The 25,782-nt window shown below is 43.2% G+C and overlaps 1 long non-coding RNA gene across 1 annotated transcript in view; it reads left to right on the forward strand.

The window, feature by feature from the left end:
* Positions 1 to 1,618: 1,618 nt before the first annotated feature.
* LOC306861579 overlaps positions 1,619 to 25,782 on the forward strand; it is a 32,047-nt gene continuing 7,883 nt past the window's right edge. Inside the window, exons 1-4 of the long non-coding RNA XR_013783487.1 lie at positions 1,619 to 1,891; positions 2,481 to 2,647; positions 6,061 to 6,216; positions 6,307 to 6,381. This is a non-coding gene — a long non-coding RNA (uncharacterized lncRNA). The remainder of the gene's footprint in view (positions 1,892 to 2,480; positions 2,648 to 6,060; positions 6,217 to 6,306; positions 6,382 to 25,782) is intronic.

The raw sequence follows: 25,782 nt of genomic DNA on the forward strand, positions 1-25,782 counted from the left end.
ATTCACTATCATCAAATATTTGTGTTATAACTTTTTCACTTCTTCAGTAACTCGTACACAGAGACACAAAAATGGATCACCAACATCTACAGTTTGAAGGTAAGTGAACACATCGCTGTGCACATCTGGCTGCCATTCCTCGCTGGGTTGGTTGTGATCAAATACAGACTAGCATCCGATCATTAAAATGAAAAGTACATTCCATTACAGTGACTAAATATTGATACTGTAAAATGAGCATAATTAAATCTAATATATAGCACTGAATACTTATATTCAGTGAATAATACTTATATTTTAGATAAACCTAACCATGCATGATTCAAACAAAGTTAATAACAAACATGAATTATTGACCCAGTGCTCAACTGACCTTCAAACTGGATGTTGGTGATCCATAAAACTGTATGAGTTACTGAAGAAATGAAAAAGTTTTAACATAAATATTTGATGACCTTGACTGACCCCATCTTAATTAATAAACAAATCTGACCAACTGACTTCTCCAAGTATCGCCCTATCTCCAACCTACCATTTGTCTCAGAAAAGGTTGTCGCCACTGAACTGCAGTCATTGCTAGCTCTCAATGATCAGTTTGATATATTTCAATCTGGATTTCGTTCACATCACAGTACTAAAACTGCTTTAGCAAGGGCTATCAGTAACCTCTTTCTGTCTGGTGACGTGGGCAATCTTTTAATACTCTTATTATTTTACCTTATGTTTTTATGCCGCTGCTTTCTGCACTACCAGTGCACTCTATTTCCAGTTTGCAATATATCCAAAACTCTGCTCTGAGAATGTTAACTTACACTAATGCTCTGCTCATATCACTCCTATTCTATGCAACATCAACTGGCTATCAGTGTCTTCTCGTATTATTTACAAAACTCTTCTGCTTACATTTAAGTCACTCAGTGGTATTGCTCCTTCCTATCTCTCCGACTTTCTCCTGACATTCCCTCTCGACCACTTCGATCATATGGGTGTGAACTTCTTTGTGTACTGACATTTTGTCGATCATCTATGGGTGGCTGGTCTTTCTCTGTTAAGATTCCTAATTTTTAGCATTTTCCTTCATAACTCAGACTACTTGACATGCGCTAGTCATCTTACAAAATGTGGAAGAAGTGCTGTGAATACTTTCCGGATGCACTGTATATAGTAGTATCTTAATTCACTAATTTTTATTCAGTCCTTTAAAATTCAGCTTTGCCATCAAAGGAATAAATTACACTAAATATATTAAACTAGGAAACAGTTCCTTTAAGATGTAATAACACACAATATTTTTACTGTAGTTTTGGAGAAATAAATGCACCATTTGTCAGCACAAGAGACTTGTTTTAAAAAAAAAAAGCCCTTTGGGCTTTATAATTATTAGAGAAAATTAGTTTTTCCAAAGCTGCTTTTCAGCTGCAGTATCTCATTCCCTCCTCTCAGGATATGTCTCGGTTACATATGTAACCCTCGTTCCCTGAAGGAGGGAACGGAGACCTTATGTCAGCTGTGACTGATATAATTGGAATCTCGCCCGAGAGCCCAATCCCCTTCGAGTGTTAACAAAACGAGCCAATGAATCTTACCAATGAACCAGCGATAAGGCTGTAGCAGAAGTAGAAGAGAGGACACAAAGAAATAGTAATGACCACACAAGATAAACTCTAAACAGGATATGAAACAGTTAAGTGCACAAACTGACGAAACAAAGGGGAAGTGTTCTCAGATACATTTTAAACAACATTTCTGCTGTCACAAAAGGTCAGGAAGGAGAAAAAGAGGAGGACTCTGAAATACATCGGCCACAAAAGTTTGATCGTGTGAAATCTGCAGAGTGTGCCAAAGTCGAACCAGCTTGAAGAAACTGCGAATAAAGCCTTGCTATAAAAACGTGAGTTGAATCACTGCTCCTATTCCTATCAAAAGAACAGTGTTGTGAGATGTAACTTACGTTATGATAACTTACATTAAGATATAAAAGAGTTGTTACTGTAATAGAATTCTAGATTTATGTTCATGCATAAGAAATATGGGTTCTACATTAAAGAAAAGAAACAGTAAAGAAAGACTAGGATGAAAACTTCATTAGGTGTTTTTTCCTAGTTGTTTTAGTGTTTAAATTTTAATGAAAATCCTTTAATATGTTCCATTTTGACAGTGTCCCACTTATAGGGTAAGTTGTCACAAAAATCATCTTATGAACAGTTTCTAATTTTTCTCAGTCAATAACTGTGGAAAATCTTCAATACTTTAATATAGCAAAGACAACTAGTCTCTCTCTGTTTCAAATGCGTATACAATGATATTTTCTAGTATATATACATCAGACCACATAAGAATGCGATCGTGCCACGATTTACATGTGAAATGTAGTGTTCAGCAAATGTTTGCCCACAAGTGAACAATACTCTTGTTTCAATACACCTGTAAATACTCTTGCATTCCTGCCATGACAATATCGGGTGTTTCCCTGCTTCCAGAGTCCCGTCACATTCGTCACCTCTCCAAAGTCCATCATGTCCCACCATATTTCCAGGGTCTGGTCTGCCTTTGTCTCTAGGTTTAGGCCCGTGCCCACTCCTCACCCTTCCGCCCACTAGCACTTCCGAATTTGGCTGAATCCAAAGAACAGACAAAAACTCAAATGGTAAGTTAGATTGATTGATTGATTGATTTTTTTGTCAAATGAAACAATCAAGTAAATGAAATTTTATTTTTCCAACCCTTCTATGATGTTTAATGAGTGAAGAAATTTGATCAGTTATGAATAGCCATGTACATTAAATGTTTTTAAACAGGACCATAACATTTTGGGCCCCCCTACAGTTTCACCTAACCACTGAAAGATTACAGATTACTCCCTACTCTGGCCGATTGCAACAGAATGCTAAACAAATAGAATCTTCATGGTGACGTGATATAAAATTCTCTTAGTATATTTATCTTTGAATATATGAAGATATACAGTAAGGTCCATAAATATTGGGACATCAACACAATTCTAACATTTTTGGCTCTATACACCACCACAATAGATTTCAAATGAAACGAACAAGATGTGCTTTAACTGCAGACTGTCAGCTATAATTTAAGGGTATTTACATCCAAATCAGGTGAACGGTGTAGGAATTATAACAGTTTGCATATGTGCCTCCCACTTGTTAAGGGACCAAAAGTAATGGGACAATTGGCTTCTCAGCCAACACTCGTGTGTTATTCCTACATTATCCCAATTACAATGAGCAGATAAAAGGTCCAGAGTTAATTTCAAGTGTGCTATTTGCATTTGGAATCTGTTGCTGTCAACTGTCAAGATGAGATCCAAAGAGCTGTCACTATCAGTGAAGCAAGCCATCATTAGGCTGAAAAAACAAAACAAACCCATCAGAGAGATAGCAAAAATATTAGTCGTGGCCACAACAACTGTTTGGAACATTCTTAAAAAGAAGGAACGCACCGGTGAGCTCAGCAACACCAAAAGACCCGGAAGACCACGGAAAACAACTGTGGTGGATGACCGAAGAATTCTTTCCCTGGTGAAGAAAACACCCTTCACAACAGTTGGCCAGATCAAGAACACTCTCCAGGAGGTAGGTGTATGTGTGTCAAAGTCAACAATCAAGAGAAGACTTCACCAGAGTGAATACAGAGGGTTCACCACAAGATGTAAACCATTGGTGAGCCTCAAAAACAGGAAGGCATCTAAAAAAGCCTTCACAGTTCTGGAACAACATCCTATGGACAGATGAGACCAAGATCAACTTGTACCAGAGTGATGGGAAGAGAAGAGAATGGAGAAGGAAAGGAACTGCTCATGATCCTAAGCATACCACCTCATCAGTGAAGCATGGTGGTGGTAGTGTCATGGCGTGGGCATGTATGGCTGCCAGTGGAACTGGTTCTCTTGTATTTATTGATGATGTGACTGCTGACAAAAGCAGCAGGATGAATTCTGAAGTGTTTCGGGCAATATTACCTGCTCATATTCAGCCAAATGCTTCAGAACTCACTGGACGGCGCTTCACAGTGCAGATGGACAATGACCCAAAGCATACTGCAAAAGCAACCAAAGAGTTTTTGAAGGGAAAGAAGTGGACTGTTATGCAATGGCCAAGTCAATCACCTGACCTGAATCCGATTGAGCATGCATTTCACTTGCTGAAGACAAAACTGAAGGGAAAATGCCCCAAGAGCAAGCAGGAACTGAAGACGGTTGCAGTAGAGGCCTGGCAGAGCATCACCAGGGATGAAACCCAGCGTCTGGTGATGTCTATGCGTTCCAGACTTCAGGCTGTAATTGACTGCAAAGGATTTGCAACCAAGTATTAAAAAGTGAAAGTTTGATTTATGATTATTATTCTGTCCCATTACTTTTGGTCCCTTAACAAGTGGGAGGCACATATGCAAACTGTTGTAATTCCTACACCGTTCACCTGATTTGGATGTAAATACCCTCAAATTAAAGCTGACAGTCTGCAGTTAAAGCACACCTTGTTCGTTTCATTTGAAATCCATTGTGGTGGTGTATAGAGCCAAAAATGTTAGAATTGTGTCGATGTCCCAATATTTATGGACCTGACTGTATCTGAAGAGCAAGCTGTGTTTTTTATTTAATTTTTCATTTAATTTTTTTTTAGCATAAAGCCGTCATCAATTTTACTGGTAGTCCAATGTATGAAGAATGTTTGGGTAAAATATGTCACAGTTTACATTATTTTGCTATCCTCCCTTACATAAATGAACTATAGTGTCCTGTACCCACTAATCAAATAATTTCAAAAATTATATCCGGTGTCTGAATAATTAATTTGCTAACATTATTTAACACGATCTAATGAAGAATACATTAATAAATAAATGAACGCATTTATTAATCTAATGTTCAACATTTCAGAATTTACTATTACCAGTTAATATTAATGGACCTGAGCTGACATGAGCTAACAATGAACAGTTGTATTTTCTTTAGTAGTGTTTATTTTATTATAATTTTTTTATTAAATGATGTTAGTAAAGATTAGTAAGTACTGTAACAAATGTATTGCTCATTGTTTGTTAATGTTAGGTAATGCATATTAACTAATAACTGAACCTTACTGAAAAGTGATGCGCATATGGCTAATTCAATTCTGATACATTTCTCTGAGACAATATCTTCTGTAAGTTTGCTTCTCATGAATATTTCTTATACCAAAATAATTGTACTTGAGTAAGAATAATAAAATTACTAACAGTATAATATTTTGTAGAGTGGGACTGCAGCTTTCTTAAGTATTATGCATCTTATTACAATATATTGAGATACAGCCAGGCACAGAGTAGTTTGTTCAGTTAAACACTTATTCCCATCGACTCCCTTTCTTCTCCCACAAGAACTCCTCAACCAAGCTTCACACCACTCACACACACTGCCACCGTCTGTCCAGAAATAAGAAGCATTTTAAAAGGTAACAGTGAAACGGTTTCATTACTGCCTGTACCATTGTCCCCCCTAGTGGCCACAAGGGCCCTTTGCACCTACTTATGTCATATTAGAACAAACTAGAACCCTAGTGTAAAGAGTGAAATATTTCAGCATATGGTTTTACTTGCATGTCGCTTTTCAGGTATATATAAGCTATTTATAATCTTGTATGTGTCTGAGATCCCATTGTCTGCAACAATTCTTGCAAATAGCAAGCTCAGCATTCATGATTTGTTGTGCAGGGTGAATCTTGTCTCATTGATTTGACTCCAGATAATTTTTTAGAGAAGACATTAATCTAGAGATTCTGGATAGTATTGAATATTTTGTTCAAAAAGTAAATAAAATATAATAATAAATACTATATTATATATTACACAGTCTACTTAAATACCATAGAAAAGTGTATTATTTGTGGTGTGTCTATTGTTCAGATTACATTTTATGACCAATTTATGCCGAAATCCAGGTAAATCCAAAGGGTTCACATACTCTGCATCTATATTTGGCTCACCACATATGTAATTTGGCATAACAGACCTTCCTTTTACACGGTGTACTGTTTTTTTATTTTATTTTTTATTGTCTTTTCTCAGACCGACATATCTGACAACCAATTACTCGACGAGGAGAAGACCTACTACTCTGCTATATATAAACGTTTTGAAAAGGAAAATGAGGAAGAAGAGAGGCAGTCCAAAAATGACCCACTAGACCAAACTTGCTCTAGGTTCCAGAAACTTAGTATTAAGGTAATATTTAAGGAAATAATTAATTAATTGACTGACTGATCTCAGCGCATACACAGAATGGTAATGCATACACTTTGCTTTACTTATAAGTCTGCAGAAGAAGACAACACTGATAAACATTTACATGGTGTAACTAAGCAGACACTGGAACAAGCAGCCGAAGAGGTAAGAGGTCTTTCTTTCTTTCTTTCTGTCTTTCTTTCTTTCTTTCTTTCTTTCTTTCTTTCTTTCTTTCTTTCTTTCTTTCTTTCTTTCTTTCTTTCTTTCTTTCTTTCTTTCTTTCTTTCTTTCCTTCCTTCCTTCCTTCCTTCCTTGTTAACATTTTAAATGGTATAATTTAAGATTAAATTAACAAAAGTGCATTTATAAATAACACTTTACAATAAGGTTTTATTTGTTCACACTAAATTAGTTAACATAGATAATTAATTTCCAGCAGGTAACACGTTATAACTACACAGTAACAAATATTATTGTTACTGTTATATAAATAATTTTCAAACTATGTTTATAGCTAATAATTTATAAACTGTAGTTAATACATTGAAGAAATCACTATCTGTATATAGTTTATTAGTGTAATTAACAAATTCTTATTTAAATTCTTTAATTAAGTGTTTTAAACCAAACTTAATTGGACATGAATTGCATTCATGTTCAGTGTTCCTTAAAATGTTTACAAATACATAAAGCGCACACACACACACATACACACAGGGGCTTTCCATAGAAATAATGATTTAAACTGTACAAACTGTATATTATGTCTCCGAACCTAAGTGAATATGCTTAGCTTTGGGGATAACCTTAATATATTTGTAAACATTTTAGGAACTCACTGTTTTACAGAGTCTATTAATTTATTAAATACAGTTATGAACTATTAACTAAATATAATAGTTTGCAATTAATTTGTAAGTACTTCATTATTGTATACTTAAATATCATATAGTTAGTTAATGCACTGTGAACTAACATGTACATGAACTTTTTATTTATTAATATAAACAAAGATTAATAAATGCTTTTACTTCAATAAATAGTTTATTGTTAGTTCATGCTAATTAATGCATTAATGTTAACAAATGAGACTTTATTGTAAAGTGTCACCAATCAATAACTATACCTAGACTATGGTTTTAAAATGTTGTTCATTGTTAGCTAATTATATCAAATGCATTAACTAATGTCAATGAACTGAAACTTATCGTAAATGTATAGTTCCCTACTTTCTTTAGGCTATGTGGAATGTAAAAGGAAATGGTTCAAACTGTTGAGGCTCTCATATAAATAAACACTACAAAACACTTTCGTTTTCACTCGGAATTGCTATGAAATTTCACAAATAATTACAAAGAAACTGCAAGAAATGCATTCAATTAAACAAAATTTTGAAGTAGAAAGACTGAAATACTATTCTTGTGAAAGGTACTCCAATTAACTTTTATTTACAATGAAAACATTTACAGTGTTCTAGATTACATGCATTATAAAAAATTTCATACAAACTATAAAAACTATACAACTCAAAGTTTTCAAAGTTCTATTCAAAGTTTTCTGAAGCTACATAAGGGGCAGTTCACATATCGCACCTAAAAACGCGTGGAAAACGCTAGGCGCGCCGCTTTCTCCTTTTTTCCAAAGCGCTCGGGCGGTTGCGCTCCAGAGGCATCTGTCGTTGCTAAGCAACCATCAGCTGTGCTCTCCGTTACAACAAGTAAATTTCAGCAATGGATTTCCACCACCGAAAAATCCTTGCTGTAACTCTGTTACAAGATTTAAGACTGAGTCGGCACGGCTCCAGCGTGGATGTATCTAATGTTTTGAGGAGTATGTGTCAGTCTGTCAGTCACCGCACCGGTGTGGATATTAACTGTTCGCAATCACAGATTTGGAATATATGACCCAAATAAGAATTTTCACCGTATATTGCCATCTGAACAAGTAACAAGTCTGCCACGTTTGTTCTGACCAACTGAGGAAAAAACATTACAATAAATTATTATTATTGTTTTACTTTATTCTCAAATTATTATTGTTTACAACATCATCATTGCGTGACAAAGTGTGTATTAGCGTGTAGATTTCAATTTCTGTACAGTGTAATCTAATTGACATGCCATTCGAATTTCATATTAAAGGTGCCATAGAATGCATTGATACAGTATTTTAAATTGTTCTCTGATATCTACACAGAAGGTATGTGGCTTAGGTAAGGGCAAAAAATCTCCAGAAACGATTTTACATGTCCATTTACAACCCTAGGATTTCTCCCTAGAATGAAACGGTCTGTTATTGGCTTATTTGGCAGGGTCATGAATAATAATGAGCTCTGCTCTGATTGGCTGTTTCACAGTGCTGCTCAATGTTGAGCTCTGCTCTGATTGGCTGTTTCACAGTATGGCTCATCAGCAAGAAGGAAGCACAGGGAGGAAAATATATATTTAAATACTTTCTCTCGCAGTTATATCGTCGGGTAATTATACTGTATATAAAACGCGGGCATCAGGGAGCCGTTATTAATATGCGAGGCATTGAAACTGCTTTTGAACGATCCATCGATCGCATTATAGTCTCACTTCCAAGAGACGCGATCACACAAACTATGTTTACATTATGGAGCAACAGTACTTACCACACATTTCACAAGATCAGATGCTTGTCAGTGGTGCTCAGGATCTGTAAGTCATTCGCCATCATCCTCATCTCTCCTTACTGAGAGTGAAATCTTATGTACTGTAACAGGCTACCGCTAGCAAGGAGCTAACCATGTCCCTTTAGTGGCTCGCGTTATTTGCTTTCTGTGCCTTTCTGAATACAGACACCAACCCATCCCTGCACTTCACACCCCCTGCACGGCCTGGAACATAACATTTATTTTGTTATTTTCGCTGTTGTCCGCGCTTGTTTATTTACAATACCTGCAGAGCTTCTGATGGTTCGGCCGGCTTAGAACAAGGACGGGTTTATGCAAATGTTGGGGGCGTAGTGATCCCGTCTGTTGCGTCACAGTCTGTGTTATGTTCTGATTCGCCTGTTTTTCAGTGCTCTTTTTTAATCACGAGATTTACATATGAAGGAGGAAACTATGGTGTTTGAGGCTCACTGTATGTCATTTCCATGTACAGAACTGTTATTATTTAAATATGCCAGGGTAAAGACAGTTTTTCATTCTATGGCACCTTTAAGAAACTCTTTTAACCCAACTATGCTCCCTTCCAACTGGTTCTCTTTAAAATACAAATCTTGTGTTATCCCAGGTAATCTGTAATCAAAGGCACATTTAAAACTGGAATATCATTTACGTCATTACAATCCGCCTTCAAAATTATAAATTTAATTATTCCAGCTGCTGTGAGAAAAGGCTATAAACGATGCGCCACCTACAGCATCCGCACGTGCTATAGCATAGCAGACCAAGAGGCAAACTCTGTAGAATGTCCCATTGCAACAGTGGCGCCCAGCAGGAGCCCTGTGCTTCCACCATTTTGGGGTGAAAGCCACTCGGTAGTCCACTAGATTCCAGCTGTCGCTATGGCAAATATCAGCTGCTTTGTTTAAAAAGAAATTACATTAAAGCTGAAATGCAGCCTGAACGATGACAACAATAATGCATAATCACAAGACCAGGGGGAGTAGTGCGTGAAGCAGACATGGAGAGTGTTTCGCCAGGCACAGGTGGACCTCTTTGCGACTCAGGAGATATCGCAGTGTCCCCTCTGGTTCTCTCTGACTCATCCAGCTCCACTGGGACTGGATGCTATGGTACAGACTTAGCCGAGGCTTCATCTGTATGACTTTCCCCGATCGCTCTGCTTCCGGGAGTTCTGGCAAGAGTGCGCTGGGACAAGGTCAGTCTACTACTGGTATCACCGTTCTGGCCCGGACCTGATTTCTCTCCTCGACGGCTCTCCGTGGGAGATTCTTGTCAGGAGAGATCTCCTCTCACAGGCGGGGGGCACTATCGTCCACCCTCGCCCGGAGCTGTGGAAGCTGTGGGTGTGGCCTCTGAGGAGGCACATCTCATAGCTTCCGGTCTCTCAACCGAGGTTGCTGAGACCATCCTCCAATCCAGAGCTCCCTCTACGAGGAAACTGTACACCCTGAAGTGGAAGCTCTTCACTTCATGGTGCGGAGGTTGCCAGCTCGACCCTGATTACTGCCTGATTGGTACAGTTCTGGAGTTCGTGCAGGCCTGTTCCTCCGCAGGGGGAAGTGTCACTTCATGGCGCGGAGGTTGCCAGCTCGACCCAGCCAACTGCCCGATTGGTACACTTTTTGTGTAGGCCTGTTCCTCTGCAGGGTTAACCCACTCCACCCTTCTCGGTGGCCTTTCAGTGGGTAGACACCCCCCCGTACATGTTTCCTCCAGAGGCTGAGGCCTCCGGCCAGAGAGCTTATGCTATGTGGTGGATCAGGATGCTATTACATAGCCTCGAGTCCTCTGCTCTCCCCCTTCTCGGGGATCAAGACTCACTTCTCAGAAGTTGGCCTTTGGGACGCAGACCCCGCCCACATTAGCCACTCGTGGCCCTTTTTTCTCTCGCCCTCGTTGTGCTGCTGAGGGATACGCTCAGGGCAGGGACTTGGAAGTCTGGTGGCGTGGGCATCTCGTTCCCCCAGCGTTTCGACACAGCTTGAGCTCCTGGAAGGGAACGTCTCAGGTTACGTATGTAACGTCTCGGTTACGTACGTAACCCTCGTTCCCTGATGGAGGGAACGGAGACGTTATGTCGTGACGACATTAGGGGATTTACTTGGAAGCCCCGACTGCCTCTGATAAGAGAAAACGCCAATGAAATTTGGCTAGTGGATTTTGCATACCTGAGCCACTCCCCGTGCATACGGGTATAAAGGGGCGACAGGTGCATCCACTCATCAGGTTTTCCGCTGAGGAGCCGAGAACGTGTCCCTGGCAACCAGCGATGGTTCGAGATTGTGGCATGGGGACATAACGTCTCCGTTCCCTCCATCAGGGAACGAGGGTTACGTACGTAACCGAGACGTTCCCTATCTGTCGGTCACTACGAGTTATGTCGTGACGACATTAGGGGTCTATGGAAAGCGCCACAACCTGAACCCCGTCACGACCTTGTGGCATGCAGATGTTGACAAGCTAGCGCGTGACAGACAAATGCGATGCGAAGGTCGCAACCTTCCCGTCGCCCCAGCGCAAATTCGCTAACCTTGGTGCCCGCAGGGACCACTGAGTACATTGCTGCTGGAGATAGCCAAGCCGCTGTTCCTTTCCCCAGAAATCGGAAGGGATTTCGACCTTCTATGAAAGATTGCTTCAAGTCTTTCCTGTTTGTTGTTACAGCCCGGCAGTAACGACGGGGAAGCGAGCCTTCCGGAGAAGGGCGCTACGGAGGCCACACCCTGCCCGAAGGGAGGTAACGTGTGGAGACACTGGTATGGACTGGCCCAAGCCTGGGGCAGTGCTACATACGCCTGGACCCTGGGGCAGATCCTACCTAGGAGAAGGGAGGAAGGCTGCCAGCAGGGCCTGACAGAGCTCTGTCAAAGGGAAGACACGGGTTTACCATGAGGGAAACCGTACCATGGATGAATACACGTGTGGGATCACCCGAAGGGAATCAGGCCGCACGGGCACCTAGCCGAGTACAGGGGCTGACCGGAGACCCGGGCAAGCTAACACCGGTACTGGGCCTGGCGTCAGACTGCTCCGCCCAGCCTGACTGCCGGGGGTGCTGGAGGAACTCCGCCAGGGTTCGCCGTTCGGGGAACTAACTGGAGGAGAGAATAGGCGCTCGTATCCCCGAGTAAGGGGGAATGGCGCAGCAAGCGTGACACCGGCCAACTCTTCCCGCCACTTACCTGTTACCCAACACACGGGAAGAGACTGGCTCAACGCGGAGACTGTAAAATCTCGCGAAGGTGTTCGGTGTCGCCCAGCCCGCAGCTCTACAGATGTCTGCCAAAGAGGCGCCGTGCGCCAGCGCATAGGAGGAGGCAACACTCCGTGTGGAGTGAGCCCTCACCCCGAGGGGGCACGGCTCGCCTTGGGATTGGTACGCCAAGGCGATGGCATCCACTATCCAGTGGGCCAACCTCTGCTTGGAGACAGCCTTCCCTTTCTGCTGACCTCCGTGGCAGACAAAGAGCTGCTCGGAGCTTCTGAAGCTCCGGGTGCGGTCCACGTATATGCGCAGCGCTCTTACGGGACACAGCAACGCCAAGGCTGGGTCTGCCTCCTCCGAGGGCAGTGCTTGCAGGTTCACCACCTGATCGCGGAAGGGCGTGGTGGGAACCTTGGGCACGTATCCAGGCCGGGGTCTCAGGACAACGTGAGAGTAGGCCGGCCCAAACACAAGGCACTCTTCGCTTACCGAAAATGCTTGGAGGTCCCCGACCCTCTTGATGGAAGTGAGCGCGGTCAGGAGCGCTGTCTTGGCCGACAGGAATTTCAGCTCGACTGAGTCCAGCGGCTCAAAGGGACCCCTCTGAAGTCCAGCCAGGACAATAGAGAGATCCCAGGAGGGCATCAGGGGTGGCCTAGGAGGATTTAACCTTCTGGCACCCCTCAGGAACCTCACGATGAGATCGTGCTTCCCCAGGGACCGGCCGTCCACTGCATCGTGATGGGCCGCAATAGCAGCCACGTACACTTTCAAGGTGGAGGGCGACAGCCTGCGCTCCAACCTCTCTTGCAGGAAAGAAAGCACCACTCCAATCGTGCATCTTCGGGGGTCCTCTCGACGAGAAGAACACCAGTCCGCGAACAGACTCCACTTCAGTGCATAGGCTTGCCTAGTTGAAGGGGCCCTAGCCTGAGTGATGGTGTCCACCACAGCCTGTGGCAGGCCACTCAAGTCTGCCGCGTCCCATCCAGGAGCCACACATGGAGGTTCCACAGATCTGGACGCGGGTGCCATATGGTGCCGAGCCCCTGAGAAAGAAGGTCCTTCCTCAGAGGGATGCGCCAGGGAGGGGCTGTCGCGAGGAGGGTGAGTTCCGGAAACCAGGTCCGGGTGGGCCAATATGGCGCAACCAACAAGACCTGCTCCTCGTCCTCCCTGACCTTGCACAGCGTCTGTGCGATCAGGCTCACTGGGGGAAACGCATACTTGCGCAGAGCCCGAGGCCAGCTGTGTGCCAGTGCGTCCGTGCCGAGGGGGGCCTCGGTCAGGGAGAAATACAGCTGGCAGTGGGAGGACTCGCGGGAAGCAAACGGGTCTACCTGAGCTTCCCCGAATCGACTCCAAATCAGCCGGATCGTCTCGGGATGGAGTCGCCATTCTCCGGGGAACGTGAGCTGTCGTGAGAGCGCGTCGGCTGCACGATTGAGCTCCCCCGGAATGTGGACGGCGCGCAGCGATTTGAGCTGTGACTGACTCCAGAGGAGGAGATGGCGGGCGAGCTGTGACATGCGGCGTGATCGTAGACCCCCCTGCCGGTTGATGTACGAAACAGCCGCAGTGTTGTCCGTGCGGACCAACACGTGCTGGCCTAGAAGCAGTGGCCGGAACTGCTTTAAGGCCAGATGCACTGCCAACAGCTCTAGGCAGTTGATGTGCCAAAGCAGTCGAGGCCCCGTCCAGAGCCCCGAGGCTGCCTGCCCGTTGCATGTAGCGCCCCAGCCCCTGCTGGAGGCATCTGTTGTGACAACAACATGCCGGGACACTTGTCCTAAGGGCACCCCGGCCCGTAGGAAAGCAAGGTCTGACCAGGGGCTGAAAGAGCGGCGACACGACTGTGTGATGGTCACACGACGTGTCCCGCGGCGCCATGCCCATCTCGGGACCCGTGAGTGTAACCAGTGCTGAAGTGGTCTCATATGAAGCAACCCGAGCGGCGTGACTGCGGCTACGGATGCCATATGCCCCAGGAGCTGCTGAAACTGTTTCAGCGGAACCACTGTCCTGCCTCTGAAGGAACTCAGGCAGTTCAGCACTGATTGGGCACGCTCGTCCATGAGACGTGCCGTCATACTCACGGAGTCTAACTCCACACCGAGAAAAGAGATTCTCTGCACAGGGGAGAGCTTGCTCTTTTCCCAGTTGACCCGAAGCCCCAACTGGCTGAGGTGCCGGAGCACCAGGTCCCTGTGACCACACAACTGTTCTCGCGACCGGGCCAGAATGAGCCAATCGTCGAGATAGTTGAGGATCCTGATGCCCACTTCCCGTAACGGGGCAAGGGCGCCCTCCGCCACCTTCGTGAAGGCACGGGGAGACAGGGAGAGCCCGAAGGGGAGGACCCTGTACTGCCATGCCCGCCCCTCGAACGCAAACCGTAGGAACGGCCTGTGTCGAGGGAGAATCGAGACATGAAAGTAAGCGTCCTTCAGGTCGATCGCTGCAAACCAATCCGCGGACTGCACGCATTTGACGATGCGCTTCTGTGTCAACATCTTGAACGGGAGCTTGTGTAGGGCCCGATTCAAGACTCGCAGGTCCAGGATTGGCCGGAGGCCACCGCCTTTCTTGGGCACGATGAAGTAGGGGCTGTAAAACCCCTGCCTCATCTCGGCTGGAGGGACCGGCTCGATTGCACCCTTTGCCAGAAGGACAGCAATCTCCTCGCGCAGGACAGGTGCATCTCGGACTGCCACCGAAGTCTCGAGGATGCCACTGAACCTGGGAGGCCGCCTGGCGAACTGAATCGCATAGCCGAGTCGAACTGTGCGAATGAGCCAGCGAGACGGGCTGGGTAGCGCAAGCCACGCCCCCAGATACCGTGCAAGTGGCACCAAAGGCACAATCGACGTGCCCGCAGTGGTGCAGCGAGGGGGAGTAAGGTTGGATGGAACAGAAGGCGGTGCGTTCTGACTCATCCCCACAAAACTCCCTGAGTCCCCGGGGGGACTGGCTAGAGGTGCGCGGGGAGGCATCGCGTCCCCAGACCGCATTCTCTTGGCCACTGGCAATATGGGTCTCGGGTGAGAGTGAGGAGGCAGTGCGTCGCACACTGTCAGCCCGCAGACCTGGGAACCCGGAGGAAAGGGAAATTGCTCTTTCTTTGACAATGTGGGTACCACTGGCCCTTGAGCCAGTGGCGGAACAGAAAGAAAAGAAAACACAGGATTCTCCACCCGGCCCTCCTCCGGGGGAAGGAGCGACGCTAGCCTCGTCGTCTCCTGGGAAAGAGCAAATTCCTCCATCTCCGGGTTGTGCGCGTCAGGGCCGCTTTGTCGTCTTCCTGGAGGACTTGGCGGCCGGCTGAGGCGCAGGGGGCGCCGCACTCCTGCGAGAGGCTCGATGCACCGGCCTAGGTGACGACTCAGCACGGGGCGGAGCAGCTCTGGAGGACGCAGGAGGGCGCCCACGGCGACCAGCAGACTGGGGCCTGGCCCTTGGGCCAGCGGTGGCAGCTGGAGCATCCCGCCGTTTAGGGAGGATGTGCTGGATTGCCTCCGTCTGCTTTTGTACTGCCGAGAATTGCTGGGCAAAACCCTCGACAGTGTCGCCAAATAGCCCCGTCTGGGAGATGGAGGCGTCGAGAAAGCGTACTTTGTCGACGTCCTTCATCTCGGCCAGATTGAGCCAGAGATGGCGCTCTTGGACCACTAACGTGGACATCGCCTTCCCGAGGGACCGCACCGTGACTTTCGTCGCCCGGAGAGCGAAGTCAGTCGCCGTGCGCAGCTCCTGCATCAACCCCGGGTCGGGACTACCCTCGTGCATTTGTTTTAGTGCCTTGGCCTGGTGAACTTGCAGGATGGCCATGGCATGCAGGGCAGATGGCCATCCTGCCATCTGCCCTGCATGCCATGGCCTGGCCCGCAGCGCTGTAGGCCTTGGCGGCGAGTGCGGCCGTCAGCTTACAGGCTTTGGACGGGAGACGCGGACGATTCCTCCAGGTGGCGGCATTTTGCGGGCACAGGTGCACCGCAACCGCTCTCTCCACCTGGGGAATATCCACGTACCCCCTGGCCGCCCCGCCATCGAGGGTAGTGAGGACGGAGGAGGGAGACGAGCGGCTTCTGGCCGAAAAAGGGGCCGTCCACGACTTCGTCAGCTCCTCATGCACCTCCGGGAAGAAAGGCACCGGGGCAAAGTGCGGCCGCTGGTCGCGTTTTGCGCCGATGAACCAATCATCCAGCCGCGAGGGCTCGGGACTGGGCGGTCTGTTGACCTCCAGCCCGATACTCACGGCTGCCCGGGCAAGCATGGCCGTCAGCTCTGGGTCCGGATCGGCAGTGGCGACAACACCCGAGGGGGGCAGCCCCGCCGATCGTTCATCCTCAGAGGACGAAAGCCCATCCCCCGATGCCGCGATCGACATCTGATTCTCGGGCGGCGCACCGAATGAAATGCTGGCGGCCCCGTGAGGCGAACCAGCGAAATCACTCGGGAACCGGACGGAACAAGCGCTGCGGGAGGAGTAAGAGGTCCGTGGGGACGTGCCCGGCGGAGAAGCTCTTACCGTCACCCTCAGATCTCCCAGAGCGCCAGCCGGCGGTCCTCTGCTCGAGCCAGAGAGACCGGGACGGGTGGCGGCAGAGGGTGCCAATCCTTTCAGAAAGGAAAGGCGAGAACGCAGCGTTGCCATGTTCATACGCCCACAACAGGCGCATGACTCATCCACAAACGCATCTTCAGCGTGCTGGATGCCCAGACACTGAAGACAACGCTCGTGACCGTCATCCGAGGACAGGAAGCGACCGCAACCAAGAGAACACGGACGGAACGGCATCTTTAAAAAGACGCGAACCGCCCAGTGTTTTAGAAATTTGCTCTTTCAGGTGAAGTGCCCAGGGGAATCGCTGCTGCAGGGACACCGCTGTCTGCACCGTGACGCCACCCAGGAACAAACTCTTTTTTTGAGGCAGAAGGCTTTGTGGAGATCGCAAAACTTCTCATCCACTCGGCTCCGAAGCAAAAATCTGATGAGTGGATGCACCTGTCGCCCCTTTATACCCGTATGCACGGGGAGTGGCTCAGGTATGCAAAATCCACTAGCCAAATTTCATTGGCGTTTTCTCTTATCAGAGGCAGTCGGGGCTTCCAAGTAAATCCCCTAATGTCGTCACGACATAACTCGTAGTGACCGACAGATAGGGAACCCTGGTTCCCTGAGGGAAACGAGATGCTGCGTCTCGAGGCCATACTTCCGGCATTCCTGCGAACGGTTACTTCATTCCTAGAAGCAAACACCGGTTCCTCCGCACGTGCTTTTATGCTTCCTGGTTGATTACGTCACCCGCCCGTGACGTCTCGCCCTTCCATTGGACAGATTACACATGTGATTCAGAGCGCGGTCACGCTGAAGACGTTCCCCTAGCGTTTCGAAGCAGTGCCTCATTCCCGTCAGGGAACCAGGGTTGCATACGTAACCTGAGACGTTTTTGCAGTATTGTCTTATATTAATGTCCGTTAAAGGAAAACTGTAAAAAAAAATATATGTAAAAAAAAAAACACAAGTACAGCCACTTTCTCCAAAATTGTTTAATTATTGAATTATGACAGACTTAATTATGACAGACACAGCAATGCATCATGTTCTAGAGATCATCACGTTTGTAGTGTGTTCTAGGGGATTAAAACGTGCAACATATATTTCAGATCTACTGGAGTAATAGTAATATTGTAAGTAATTGTAAATGTGTGAAGTTGCATAAGCTCATTATAACTATAGTGTTGTATCCATATACAGTTGGGCAAAAAATGATTTAGTCAGCCACCAATTGTGCAAGTTCTCCCACTTAAAAAGATGAGAGAGGCCAGTAATTTTCATCATAGGTACACTTCAACTATGAGAGACAGAATGGGGGGAAAGAATCCAGGAAATCACATTGTCTGATTTTTAAAGAATTTATTTGCAAATTATGGTGGAAAATAAGTATTTGGTCAATAACAAAAGTTAATCTCAATACTTTGTTATATACCCTTTGTTGGCAATGACAGAGGTCAAACGTTTTCTGTAAGTCTTCACAAGGTTTTCACACACTGTTGCTGGTATTTTGGCCCATTCCTCCATGCAGATCTCCTCTAGAGCAGTGATGTTTTGGGGCTGTCGCTGGGCAACACGGACTTACAACTCCCTCCAAAGATTTTCTATGGGGTTGAGATCTGGAGACTGGCTAGGCCACTCCAGGACCTTGAAATGCTTCTTACGAAGCCACTCCTTCGTTGCCCGGGTGGTGTGTTTGGGATCATTGTCATGCTGAAAGACCCAGCCACGTTTCATCTTCAATGCCCTTGCTGATGGAAGGAGGGTTTCACTCAAAATCTCACGATAAATGGCCCCATTCATTCTTTCCTTTACACGGATCAGTCGTCCTGGTCCCTTTGCAGAAAAACAGCCCCAAAGCATGATGTTTCCAGCCCCATGCTTCACAGTAGGTATGGTGTTCTTTGGATGCAACTCAGCATTCTTTGACGAGTTGAGTTTTTACCAAAAAGTTCTATTTGGTTTCATCTGACCACATGACATTCTCCCAGTCCTCTTCTGGATCATCCAAATGCTCTCTAGCAAACTTCAGACGGGCCCGGACATGTACTGGCTTAAGCAGGGGGACACGTCTGGCACTGCAGGATTTGAGTCCCTGGCAGCGTAGTGTGTTACTGATGGTAGCCTTTGTTACTTTGGTCCCAGCTCTCTGCAGGTCATTCACTAGGCCCCCCCGTGTGGTTCTGGGATTTTTGCTCACCGTTCTTGTGATCATTTTGACCCCACGGGGTGAGCTCTTGCGTGGAGCCCCAGATCGACGGAGATTATCAGTGGTCTTGTATGTCTTCCATTTTCTAACAATTGCTCCCACAGTTGATTTCTTCACACCAAGCTGTTTACCTATAGCAGATGCAGTCTTCCCAGCCTGGTGCAGGTCTACAATTTTGTTTCTGGTGTCCTTCAACAGCTCTTTGGTCTTGGCCATAGTGGAGTTTGGAGTGTGACTGTTTGAGGTTTTGGACAGGTGTCTTTTATACTTATAACGAGTTCAAACAGGTGCCATTAATACAGGTAACGCGTGAAGGACAGAGGAGCCTCTTAAAGAAGAAGTTACAGGTCTGTGAGAGCCAGAAATCTTGCTTGTTTGTAGGTGACCGGGCCTGGCCTTGGGCCTGTTTTGGGTTTCTCCTTATTTTTATATTGTAGACATCCATCGATTAGTGATGAAAAAAATTGCCGCGCTGGTGGAAACAACACGAGACCCTGCCGCGACTGAGAGCAGCTCGATGGTGTTTAGTGTCCCGCAGCAGTAGCAGCGTGCTCAAGTGACTTCAGCTCAGCCGAAGAGTTCTGCGTTCAAATGCACGCACCATTTTGACTTACTTCCTGTCGTGCGCACGCACTCTCAAGTGACCAAGACAGCAAGTGTGGGTATAGAGTGGGGGAACTATGAGGTCACTTTGTAGGCGGATCGGTTGTTAGCATGAAACTGGTTCCCTCGACAAAAAGCCAATAGGATTTTTCCATAGGCTTTTGGATTATCGCAAAAAATAAGCTCTGTGTTCAATCATCGTTCATGAAACTTACACGTTTTGTCCATCAAAATAATCTTCACAAAATAATATAACTTTGACGAATTTTGGAGCCTAAATAAAAGCGCCAGAACTAAAAAGCTGAACTTAGCCTATAAACGAACTACAGCACCACGGTCGCTCGCCTACATCGTCACCACGACCACGCTCGCGACAACTTTTTCAAACTTATTTTTAAAAAGGATTTACACTGTATATGAATTTTGATCCACGCTACATGAACCGTTTCATATAAACCGGAATAAATACAAAACTAGGGTCAAACTAAAACTGAAATGAGACATTAGTAATAAATAGTATAGTGAATAAATGAAATAATCATAACTGAAGGACATGTATATTTCTGTACATTTCGAAATAAGGTGCGTTAAAAGTAAATAAATCCTTGATTAATATGAATATTTTAATTAAAACGTGTCTCCAAGTACTATTCAATAAAATTCTAGTGCATTAATCTATTAAATAACAGCAGAGTGAGCGAGTTTTTGGATATGGTAAGATTAAACTTATTTAAGTGAACAAAGCGCCACATTTAGCTCTCATTTTGTTAGGATGGGTACACAAAATGTTATTTTATCCTTGCTTCTACAATCTATATGCTTTCTAACAGCTTCATGTGGCTGTAAACATTTAAGTTTAACGTGGCTTCAAGCACTACATAATTAAACTTTCACCATGTAAAGCTGGCAAATGTGGTGTTTACATGGATTAATCGTAATATGAGTTGATCGTAATACGAACCCAGAGTCTCGATAAAACAAGCATCTTCCACCCGACGACTTGTCACATTTCGGAGCAAAGCAAAACAAAAAACACTGTTGAACAACAATATAAATGCGGGAAACTATTCGATGGTTATTCTACAATTAATTGTAACATACAATTTTTTGTTCCCAGAACGTCCTCAAGAACGTTCCCTTTTGGGTAGCCAGGAAAAGTTTTCTTAACGTTCCCAGAACCTTCCGGGAACGTCCTCGGCAGGTTACCGGAACGTTCTCCTAACCTAAAAGGAACGTTCTATTTACATTCTTAGAAGGTTCCCAGAACGTTCTCCTAGCCTAAAGGAAATGTTCTATTTACGTTCCTAGAAGGTTCCCAGAACGTTCTGCTAACCTCTTTACTCCGATACCGCTGCTGTCGGTAATCATCCAGCACTCCTGTCCCGAGTCCTGTAGAACAAAGCGGTATGGAAGACGGACAGATATCGACCTCAATAATCAGTAGGCTACTACAAATGTTTCAAACTATTGTTTAATCACCAAAGATAATCAGAGCACATTTAACCATCATAAGGAGCATTAAATGATTGAATTATCCATTAATATGTAAAATTTCTTTATTATAACTACCATGTAACCATGTACCATATAATAGCCTAACTCAGATATTACGTTTTTTAAGCACCAAATAACAATGACTTCAAAAGAAATATTGGGTTTTAAACATGTGAATTTTATTTTTACATACATTAAAAATTAATAACATTTATTTGACTTTAATATTACATTCATTTCTTACCTCTAAATTAACGATGATGTGCTTTTATCTTTTGGTCCGTCAACAAAACTTCTCAGTTAATATCATGTTCTCTTCAATTAGCCTACTTGTCAAATCTCTCTGAAATCACAATATTTACTCTCGAATATTTATTAATTATAAGTAGTTATTCAATAAAGAGATCAATAAACAAGTGTTAGTCAGTCAGTAAAACAAAATGACCGTTAATTTTTTTTAATTATGCGAGCGCGCGGATTTATATAGAACTCATGAGAAAAGCGCGTGCTGATCAGAGGCGCGCTGTAAAGAAACAAACATACCCGGTGTTTATGGTATGCTTTTCAGACAACGCTTAACCTCGGCTTAATTTCAGCTATACAATTTGAAGTAAATTATTATTATAATGCGATTTGACTACTTTGATGTCTACACTTTATTAAAAGCTTATTTCAGACATGAAATTCTTCAAAAAGTGTTTGTTTATGATTAAAAAATACACATTTCAGCATTAGAATAATCAGAAACATCTGCAAAGTTTTAATTAGTTTACATAGTTATGACAACTAAAAATAACCTGCAGGGAACGTTCTCTTTAGGTTATTTAAAACAGAAAAAAAAAAAATAATAAATAACCAAATGGGAACATTAGGGGAACGTTCTGTGTTTGTTGGGTTACTGTTCTAAAAACAGATTTGTGAGCATTATTTTTTTTTTTAATGCAAAAATTATACAAAGGTTTGTACAAGCATATAGGCCTACAACTCACAACAAGTACAAAAACAAATACACATTCATAAGAATATGTAAAGTGAAACAATTCATGTCAGGGGTAAAATTACAACAATTTAAAATAAAACAAAAAAAGCTTCATGCTGCACATAAGAAAGTCATACAGATATCAAATGCATGAGCCTGATTTTATTTATTTAAATGAATTGTATTTTGTTTATTGATTGATTAATAAAGAGAGAGAGAACTCTTTAAGAAACCAATCAATGGAGAAAGTAAAAAAGTCAACTTTTTATTCCTCTGTAGGTCTCCTTGAGATCATCGGCATCATCTGATGAGAGTTCACAAAATGTGGACAGAAATAACACCAGGGCCAGATTTGTGATCATTGTTCCAGTGGGCGTTACGCCTGAAATGAGTAAAAATCCTGAATCACATTGTCAGAAGTTTCTTGATCTTCTGAACAGCAAAGCTTTCAGGGAAGAGGACAGGTTCCGCTATGAGGATATTGCTGTAGTTTTTGGCTTAAATGGAATTAATTCAGATAGCCAAGCCATAAAAGCTGAATATGAGAAGGAGATCAATAGTGAAATCACTTTTGAAAAATTCGATTTTGACTGGGCAGAAAATAAGAAAAATAACATCCCATATAAAAAAATAAGAGAACGAATGATAAAAAATGACCAAACCAAAAAATTTGTAAGACAGTTTAGGGACAATGACGCTAATATTCCAATCTATATCTGCTTTTTTGATGCAGACACAATTGATTTTAATGAGGTGTTGAGCGCTTACATAGATGTAATCAAAGAAAGCAAGTATCCAACAGTGATGTCAACTGGTTATCTGTTCCCAGAAGACAGTGAGTTCAGAAAAATGAGTGAACATGACCGTCAGGTGCGCATAATAACAGCTACGCACTTTCCTCTGGGCACGTACTACCCAGAGCCCAACTTCTGTGTGCTTCTACCTGATGAATGTGATACTCTTCCTGAGAGTTTTATTGATGCAGAAAATACAGTAATGAACATGGAATCTCCTGCTCTGATAAGACAAGTAAAAAAACGTAATGGATTCTCCGCTGTGTTTGCAAACAAAAACCCAATTATTACACGTGATTCAAGAAACAAACAGAACCACACCAACCCAAGGACCTGGGCAATTAGTCTTTATGCACACAGAGAGTTTAAAATTACTGAGGAATATAAACTGGAAGAGTTTGGAGAAGAATACAAGAAAAAAGACATGCGTATAGCAAATTTGAGCCATATTCCTTTGTTAATGGGTCTGCTAAAATCAGATGAAAAGGCTCGGTCGATAGAGCAGAAAAGACCTTTTGAGGGATGTGGTGCAGATCAAGTTTTCAAGGCAGCTGAAGAAGTTCGGAAGTATCTTAAAACAATTCCAAAAGAGCTAGAAAACCCAGAACCAGAAGAGCTAGAAGAACCAGAACCAGAAGAGCTAGAAGAACCAGAACCAGAAGAGCTAGAAGAACCAGAACCAGAAGAGCTAGAAAACCCAGAACCAGAAGAGCTAGAAGAACCAGAAGAGCTAGAAAAGCTTAAGATATGAGGCCAGAAGGTTGGAGTTGATGAAAATGATAAAAATTTAGTTCTTCATTCATTGCCACTGTGATTTGTAATTTATTATTATTTAATTAGCTGGAATGTATTAAGTTTGATCACTTTTTTTTAAATCATTTTTTAAACTTATCTTTAAGAACAATATCTCATTAATATTTGTGTGTATTTTATTTGACCTAATCTAAAGTGAGAACCATTTACTTGTAAAAACCATTAACAAATAATGTATTACTGGTTTAAATACTGTACATGTCACGGTGCACACACGAGGGAGGAACCAGGAACACGCAGACGAGGATATAAACTCAAAGAACACTTTACTGACATCAAGGCAGAGCAAGACAAGGCAAGGCAGGGTAAGACACAGACATCCAACACCGGGAATAACGAGTAGACCAGACAAAACGGCACTACACAGACAGGACTATAAATACACAAGTAAATTAACGAACACGGCTGGACACGAATAAACTACTAATTACATGAAACGAGAACAGGAAACAAACCAAATATGGACACAAGGGGCAGGAAACACATGACACACAGGACAGTTCCCTGACATAACTCCCCTGACATAAAGTGTTAATAATTGAAGTATGATTGAGATGATTTCTGTTCATGTTTCAATGTGAACAAAATAGTATAAATCCATTGTTAATAGACAGGATTTCTATTAATCACCTTGTTTTAGCACTAGCAGTTTCATTTGCAGCAAGAATAGGAAGAATCTTGCATACTTTTTGAGCATAGTCATTTTAGAACAACCCATGATATATATATATATATATATATATATATATATATGTATATATATGTATATATATATATATACAGTATATATCACAATAGTAATCAAGCAAATATTTAAATTAGCATAACAACTCTGTATAGTTAAAATTAGCACTGTATCTTTGTTCTGTTTAATGACGTGGTATGCTTATTTTTACTGCTTTGTTGCAATTTTCTGTATAGTAATTAAATATTTTTGACATTGATTGCATGTAATAAAAAACAAAAACTATATCATAAAGCTGATATGTTGTTTTTGTACTACACATAGTCCCAAGTCCTTCACTAGTGACTATATAGTGCGCTGTCAAGTCAAAGACAAAGAAAGTCAAAGAACAATATAAGGACAAACAATCGGTCTACAGGCAAACATGATATATTAGCAATTCATATGTTGCTTGATCAATATATTTGATAATATCAGAATACACAATGCCTTTTGAATAGCCGACAATGGAGAAGAGTGTGAGCAGTGCACACAAAAACTTAGTCTGAAATCTTCCCATTTCACCTTTGGTGCACTGCTTTGGGTGTCAGACAGAGTATTGGAGATTATCTAGTGCACACATATCTTCCCATAATGCAACACAATAAGAAATGTACATTTTCCACAACCTTAGACACAATATACAGTAGCATCTTAAATCACCTTTTTAAATACTTTTTTTGATGTAGTGGATGATTTGACATTGACATGTACGAAATCTCTCTTCCTCCACTAGATGGCAGTATCTGCTTTATTTTTGTTGTACTTCACAATATAAAACTAAATAAACATGGGTGGCCATTTCATTTAAAAGCAATCCCATGTCATGTTATATTTTTCGACACCTTTAATTAGTCTCTGTATTTTTTCAGTTCTGCATGTAACGCAATGCCACTAATCTCAACTAAGGCAATGTCATCTCTGGACATACATGATATAGCTACTATTCTCACACTCTCATGTTTTATCTATTTATTTACTTACTGTATGTTGGTTTTCTACTGAACTAATGAGATGCAATGTTGCCATTATGACAATTTAAACTGTTCAAATGATACATAATCTTTTTGTCATGTAAGAAAAAAAAGTTGCATAAGTGTGAAATCATCATATTAGAATGATCATGTGACAATACTGGACTAATGGCTGCTGTAAATTCAGCTTTGCCATCACAGGAATACATTATATTTTAAAATGTAATCAAATAGACAGTGGTTCTTTTAGATTGTAATAATATATCACAATATTACTAAATGGAACAAGGTTGTGCATAATAATGTTTTCACAACTGCTAGTGACATAACTTTATCTCTGAATTTATGGCCACTGCTGCCTTCTATAACACCATGTAAGACAATGCCACTTTCACCACAGCATGCTTCTAATGTCGTACATGATTACTCTCATCACAGGGGTGTGGAGATGAAGATCGAAATTGTCTTCGCTATGACGCAGACATTTCTCATGGAACTCAAACAGGGTAAAGATATTTTTTGATCTGCAAAACAGCTCAATTTCTTGATCCAGAAAATGC

This window comes from Barbus barbus, assembly GCF_936440315.1.
Source record: "Barbus barbus genome assembly, chromosome: 42".
Lineage (NCBI taxonomy): Eukaryota > Metazoa > Chordata > Actinopteri > Cypriniformes > Cyprinidae > Barbus > Barbus barbus.